General features: G+C 36.0%; 2 protein-coding genes across 4 annotated transcripts in view; one reads left to right on the forward strand and one right to left on the reverse strand.

Annotated features, from left to right (window-relative positions):
* Positions 1-1,134, reverse strand: part of LOC122266225 (actin-binding protein IPP) — a 13,065-nt gene extending 11,931 nt beyond the window's left edge. Inside the window, exon 1 of one of the 2 annotated variants that reach the window (XM_043035852.2) lies at positions 812-1,134. The gene's annotated coding sequence lies outside the window, so the exon portion shown is untranslated. Of the gene's footprint in view, positions 1-537; positions 700-811 lie in introns of those variants that run through there. The other variant, XM_043035853.2, reaches the window with a different exon arrangement.
* A 5,993-nt stretch (positions 1,135-7,127) lies between these two features.
* The window catches only part of LOC147469099 (uncharacterized), a 357,565-nt gene continuing 357,192 nt past the window's right edge, over positions 7,128-7,500 (forward strand). The window contains exon 1 of one of the 2 annotated variants that reach the window (XR_015192193.1): positions 7,128-7,267. The gene's annotated coding sequence lies outside the window, so the exon portion shown is untranslated. The remainder of the gene's footprint in view (positions 7,268-7,500) is intronic. The other variant, XR_015192196.1, reaches the window with a different exon arrangement.

The following is a 7,500-nucleotide window of genomic DNA, read 5'->3' on the forward strand; positions in this document are numbered from 1 at the left end:
TTATTCCATGCAATTTGTCTTTATACCAACAAGTTGCATGCAAATATACATCCTCTCTAATCTTGCCAGAAATCTATAGGCAATATACATTTCCGAAAAGACGAGAATAGTTCCGTAGAATCAATAATAATATTAGACTGAATTATGTCCATCTTTCCATTATAGAAACATGATAATATGGAACTCTAATCTCAGGGTATTTATCCATCTCCTACCCCGCTAAGCTAAATTTCATTCTAATAACCTATATGGTCAGCAAGATAAAGTTACTTTGTACTTATTTTTTTCCTAAACATTCTTGAGAAAACACTCATTACCTAATGAGCAATTGATCTACCTGTTATCAGAACTAAAATGGATTATATTTATATTGTAAGGCTTGGTTTTGGTTGTACTAAATGAGATGATGCCCATTAACATCAAGTGGGAACTGTAATAACACCATAAATGGCTGCAAATTTAATTCTTCTTGGAATCAGGACAACCTGTCAAATCTTCTTCCATCAGTTCATTCACCCAGACACCTTCGCCTGGTACCTTGTCATATATCTGGATTACACATTCCACCAACTGCAACATGGCAACCCTATGCTGATTTCCATGCATTTCCAACCAGGCCGAAGAGAAACATTATCTGACATCTCTCTCTCTCTCTCTCTCCTTCTCCTTCTCTCTCTCTCTCGGCCCATTTACGTGTGCATCCTGTCACGTCTCCGGAAAGCCTCTCATCCACCCTTCCCTCTCCCAACGGAACTTCCTTCTCTCCTCTCCCAACACCTGTGGCCAACTCTCGTGCAACAATGCTACTTACGCTCCACCTGAATGTTTACGTTGCTTTAAAGTCCTGGGCTCACAACAAGGTTCCTCCCTCCTTCCCTTCCCTGGCTTAAGATGGAGGCAACAAACACAAGCAGACGACTGTGACGGAAGGGAAGGCGGTCACCTATTTCCATTTCATTTCGGAGTTTTACACTCCTTTTCCTCTCTTTTTCTGTTTCTTATGGGTGGGAAAGGTATCTATTGGTTTGTAGCTATGAGAATGCAAAGCCCTTTGGGCGTGTGAGCTCATATTTTGCTCGAATTGAGAGAAAGTGTGAATTTAAAGATGACAGTGTAATGGGGCGCGCTGTTTGGATGTCGGAAGTTGGAGTGAGAATATTACCTTTGGACTGATAAGATCATGGGCGTTTTGTGAGACATTGATTGGTGTAAGACTTTGATTTGAACAGGTCTTTGATGTCACTGCTATCGCCATGATGGATAAGAATGAGCTAATGATCATTGGGCCATATGAAATTCAAGCCATTTATCTTTATTTTTTTCGTGTAAATGCAGTTGATAGATATATAGTAAGTTTTGCCGATTTAATTTCAATATTTTTTGACACATGCGGTATATTCACTTCAAGAAAATAATGCACTAGTATGTAATGACACACTCTACTTGCATATCTTTACTACACAAGTGTACAAGCGCACATCCCTTTACTCACTCACTCACTCACACACACACACTCTCTCTCTCTCTCTCTCTCTCTCTCTCTCTCTCTCTCTCTCTCTCTCTCTCTCTCTCTCTCTCACACACACACACACACACACACACACACACACACACACACACACACACACACACACACACACACACACATATATATATATATATATATATATATATATATATATATATATATACATATACATATACATATACGTATACATATACATATACGCATACATATACATGTTTATATATATATATATATATATATATATATATATATATATATATATATATATATTGTATATATTATATATATATACTGTATATATATTATATATATATACTGTATATATGTTATATATATATAGTATATATATATGTATATATACATATATACAGTGTATATATGTATACACATATATGTATGTATGTATGTAAGTATATAATATATATATATATATATATAGATATAGATATAGAAAGATAGACACATATATAAATATATCACACACACACACCTACATACTTATAAAGACATAAGCATATGTCCACTAGGGTATTTCAATAATTGCAACTTTTGAAATGTCATTGTGACTGTACAAAAATAGGCTCCATATATCATAAAAATGAAATGTGAAAAAAATCAGCTTGATCTGATAACGTTTAGGGGTTGCACTTTTCAATTTAATATATCACGCATTTTCGCGGAATTGGGGCCGCGCAGCAGACGAGGTCCACGCACTTCGAACTTCCTCGCTAACGTTAAGTGATGATAGTTCCCTTCCGAATCGCAATCAAATTTGTGTCTTTAGGTGCATCAAGTTCCTCGCTGACCTTGGGTACCTAAATATTACATGCAACAAATTTCTCACAGACCTTAAGCACTTAAATACCGCATATAGCAAGTTCCTCAATGACCTTAGCTCGGAAGTCTTTCAATACTTCTAGTTCCTCACTGAACTTAATGGCCTGTAAAGTAATGCCGTGTTTCTTCAATAAGTATATAAACGTTAATTAATTAATAACATTATTATACATTCCAACAAGCTTCTGTTGTGTTGCTACTTGTTTGTGATATATTGGCACGATATAATTCGCTGAAAGTGTTTGATTGAAATCCAAACTTTTCTGGACGACAAATTGCTTTGAAACTTGTGACTAAATTGAAGAATTATATCAGATTTTGGACTGAAGACTATTACTAAACTAAAGGCCATCACAAAAGTACTTAACACAAAGAAAGTATATTATTATACACAGGAGGAGAGTTTGAAAGCTTCGTTTATTGGTACTGAAATCGTATCTTTTAAAGGCAAAAGACAACCGAGTGAGTACTACAAGAAGACATCGAGTGGTATGAAACAAAGTTAAATGGTAGTGCTGCATCCACTGGTTCTGCTGACCATAAAGCCTACTAAAAGGAAGGAATACAGAAATATGAGGAAATGTAGTCTGGCAAATAAATTACTGAATGAGATTCAGGAATATGTGAAAACGATACAGATGATGAACATGACAACGGAAACTTAATCTTCCTCAACCTTAGAAGATTTATCCACTCCTGATGACTGCCAGAAGGGAAACGGAAATACACCACGGAAATAATGCAACAAATTTTACTGATGCTTTTTTTTTCTCAAGTAGTAGGTCTTGACAGCAGATTGATTCCTTTAGATACTACCATTTTCCACAAGAAAAGGTAGGCAACTATTGGTAAAAGAGATGACACTCTAGCTTCATTAAAGATAACCAATATGAATAAAAACATGTCATAACCTCAGGGAATTAACAAAAGTAATTGATTTTTATGAAGATATAAATGATGAGGTCCGTTTTCAGTGGCCAATTAACTTTAATGCTATTGACGGGTAACCATTCATGAACTACTGAACAGACATGCAAAATTATTTTGTCTTGAGTCCTTAAAAGAATTTTAAAAACATAATATTGCCTAGGATATTTGTGCCCGTTGGTGTTAGGTGGTTAGGTTATATGTGTTCATCATTCATGTTTGTATATCACTTGATGTTGTGCTTGATAAATTATGAAGTATTGAAAATGCTGATTTGCCATCCAAGACAAAAGTTGGCTTGAAAGACAATTTGATTAGATGCTTGAGGACATTGCAAAAGAACCCTACTGTTATCAAAGGTATCTTCGAGTTCTCCATGATCCATTTATTTTGCTGGCGAAAAGCTGTCATTAGTACAGAGCCGACAATATTTCAGACAGCATTTGGGACATCTCAAATGGGTTCAGAAGTAGGGATCAGATTAGGGTTTGACAAATCCTACTTTGCATCCATCAGTAGATATCTGCATAACACAGATGTCATTTTCATGCCACTCTCTCACGATGCTGACAGCATACATGAGGTATTTGGTATGCTGAAAATGGAATCGGAAAAAGCTGGATATACAAACTAGCCAAACCTGAAGGATCGAATTTGGTACAATTTTTCCTATGAGAAGTTATGGAACCTCAGCACAGAAAAGTTTTTGAATGTCCCAGGTTTTTCGGAAAGAGTGTTTAGTTCTCCTTTGTTCCATTATATATGGGATAACAAATACACGGTAATTGCGGATAGGGAAATATAGTACATGTGAGAAGTTGTTGCATATTATAGATATTGCCAATAAAAGATACGTTTCTAGTTTGTAATATACTTTCACCATGTATAATATTATGCTTAATTGTAGAAAAAAATCTTAAAAACTAGAATTATAATATACACGATTAAATAAATCAACATAATTTGAATACATCGTTAAGTAATTACTGCTAAAATGACGAAGAGAATATAGAAAACGGGAATTTCACCCCAGACTAATCTAATTATTTAACCATATTTTTTCGTATATTTGAATTAAAAGTGCAATAGGTAAATATTGATAAAAACAAATAAAAATGGTATCACTAGTCATGAAAAAATAAATGGAGCCTACTTCTGAACAGTCCCCGTGAATTTGAATGATTTTTCAAAAATCACCAATTATTGAAATACCCTAATGTCCACACACACACACACACTCACTTACTTGTGTGTATAAAACGTCTATATACACATATTACTACTCAATACCGATACCAGTATTTACTTTAAAATTCTGCAATATACCACAAAAACAACCTGCGTTTCACAAAATACTTGAAGAACAATATGGCGTCCAGCTAGCTCATGTAATGGTTCGCTTTCATGTGTTAGAATCTTCGAATCAAAACACGAACTGTACGCCATGGCAATATTCAAGCCATTTATGATATGTGGAATTTTAATACCGTGGATCACATTCATGAATTAATATTTTACGACTTTGGAATGTTAGTTTCACTAGAATACCTAGACTAGATGCATTTCACTAGCTTCTTATTAAGAAAAAAAAAAGAAAAAAAAGACTGTCAAATCAGAGCAGTAGTACCTGCCACATCCCACAAAACCAATTTATTTAGAATATTACCATATAACGTTTTGCTCTACAACTGATGAACTAATATCTTGCATTGTGATATATAATTCACATTTATGATCTATATAAAAATATGCAGAAATTATTTTATCTAATGTAAGAAACCTCGTGTTCCTGACATGCCATGTATGTCATGGGATATTTAACTTTATTTGGGTAGAGGATCGCTAAGTTTCTTTTATATACTATGATTAATAACTCTATTATGTGAATGATGTTAATTGCAATTATCTTTACTATAACTATCGTAATATAGTCATAAAAAATAGGTTTAGTTTTAAATCCCAAACAGGATGGCATCGCACTATCTTACCAACAGTAGGAAAGACAGCACTGAAGCACTACCAAGCACTACTTTCAGAGAACGATTGGAGGCAGTAAGATACCGACTTCCAGCTCTATGTACCGGCGATCAGGGATGTGCAGGCAGAATTAGAAGAGAAAGGTCCAGCGTCTAAAATGTGCCTCTGTGCTTGTACGGTTGTTTTGTGCTGGGACACTTGTTATAAGCACAGGTCTCCTCCCTCTTTCCCATCTCTTCAAGTTGTCTTCATTGGGGATGGTAATTTCTTTCGTATTTGTTTACGAAAGTACACGTAATAAGAAAAAAGGTGTTTTTTTCCTTCCAATTCTTCTATCACACTGAGTCTAAAATATGGGCCCTATACTAGTCTTCTGCAACACTGATAAAGCCTGCCATACATAATGCACATATATGCCTCGCAATACAGTAACACAAAAAAATGAAAGAAAGAAATGCCGCATGAAGCTTGAAATAAAACCTATATAGGGTGCCGCGCAAGTGGCCTTTGTGCCCGTCCTGGGGAACAGGCAAGCAAATCCATCTCCGTTTTCAATAGGTGAATATGAGGCGATCGGAAATGCGACTTGAAAATGTTATATTTTCATGTAGTTTATAGGCATTTCGCTGTCTTTGAAAACCTTGAAATTAGACAAAGATACATAAACATATTCTGTATGTAATGTGAGAAATGGCAAATCATTACTTCCAACTGCATTTCCAGACATGTTCTGACGGATGTAAATTATCACTTTTTTTATTTCTCTTGTCTATGTTTCCACGTGTCTCTATCTGTGTCTGTCTGTTGATGAATTAGATTGTTTTGTTTTGATTCTTAGATATATTAATCATCTTAAGGCCATGTATGTGCAAATACATTTGTACAAACTGACTACTTTTCCATAAATGGAAAATATCGAACGTAAAAAAAAAATCATAATTTGATTCCTTATCGACTCCCTCGTGTTAGTCCTTGAAATAGTTTTGAATAATCTCACACATTATGATGTGGCATAATCAATTATGAGTATTCGAATATATGTATTTTCATATGAAAAGGTTAAGGCTGAATAAATGACCAATTAGTAACATTGCTAGTGTTTGCTTCCTGAAATTATGTGCAGCTGTATATTTCATTAATTGATTTTTCGAGATTACTTGCTTATCATTTTCATTACCTGGAAATATCACATGTATGTGTTCGGTAATCCTATCTTTAACAGTGAAATTCACTTGTTCTTTATGTTGATTAAAGTATCTCTGTAGATTTCACCCGCTAAAAGTCATCACAGTTCATAGGAAATTTTTATAAAACTTCTATATACATGTGAACTCTCAGTTACTAACCTGCGCATACTTGATATCTGTATCACTGGCAAACTATTTCCTAAAAATTACTACATTCATTTAATTGGTATTAACTAGGGCCACACGAGCTCGTCAAATGCGCGCGCGCGCTCGCACTCGCACTCACACATACACACACACACACACACACACACACACACACACACACACACACACACACACACACACACAAATACATTTGCACACAAACTGACTACTTTGACATATCAATTTGTACAAACATTGTACCATGTCTATCCCTAAATCTAATGCCTGCCTTCCATGCCACGCCTCTCACTTTACACGCCAAGTGAGAACATCCTACATACAATACGTATCACCCTCTAAAAGGCATCCACAAAAGCAGAGACGAGCCCCCGTCCGTGTCGGTGGGCCGCGCACCCTCGCCGGCCAAGTCGCGACGCTCACTTGTTTCGTCGTCTGCGTCCTCCCGGCAGTGCATCAGCTGGCTCGGTTGTGGCTGGCTGTCAAGAGATGAGTTGCATGTGATTTCTGTGTACTGGGGTATATTATGTTTGTGAAGTCCGTTTGTTTGTGGAGTGCGATTTGTTTAACGAGGATTACCTTTGGATGTAACAAAGTTTTCACAGCCAAATCTCCAAATAACAGCGGGAAGGCCACGAAATAATCGGTAAGTTCGTCGTCTGCAGGTGTAGCGTCGTCTGCTCTGTTGTGGCGGGAATCGGGGGAGCCTCGCTCGTTGCAACGTCTTATTTTCGGTGTTAATAGCTTGTTAGATGGACATGTACTATTTATTTGCATTTGATATGCGTTTGTAGTATTTAGGGGTATCATGTGAAGCATTAGGTATCACTGACTTACTGATTTAAGGACGGATATTTAGGGTTTTGTGTCTGATATTCG

This window comes from Penaeus japonicus, unplaced genomic scaffold, assembly GCF_977035675.1.
Source record: "Penaeus japonicus unplaced genomic scaffold, GWHDUDI00000001_assembly GWHDUDI00000024, whole genome shotgun sequence".
In the NCBI taxonomy this organism is placed as follows: Eukaryota; Metazoa; Arthropoda; class Malacostraca; order Decapoda; family Penaeidae; genus Penaeus; species Penaeus japonicus.